We start from the raw sequence: 212 nt of genomic DNA on the forward strand, positions 1-212 counted from the left end.
CAGCTGTAGGAAGATACACTATTAGAACGCGATTTTGGAGAATGTAAGCAAAGTAATATTGGTGCAGTGATGTCAAAGGTGAAAGGATACATAGTTGTAATAATATGTGGTCTGTTTAATCATAAATCATGGAACGGTTTGGGTTGGAAGGGGCCTTAAAGATCATCCAGCTCCAACCCCCCTGCCACGGGCAGGGACACCTTCCATAGACC

Source organism: Eurypyga helias, unplaced genomic scaffold, assembly GCF_000690775.1.
Source record: "Eurypyga helias isolate BGI_N326 unplaced genomic scaffold, ASM69077v1 scaffold35043, whole genome shotgun sequence".
Taxonomy (NCBI): Eukaryota; Metazoa; Chordata; class Aves; order Eurypygiformes; family Eurypygidae; genus Eurypyga; species Eurypyga helias.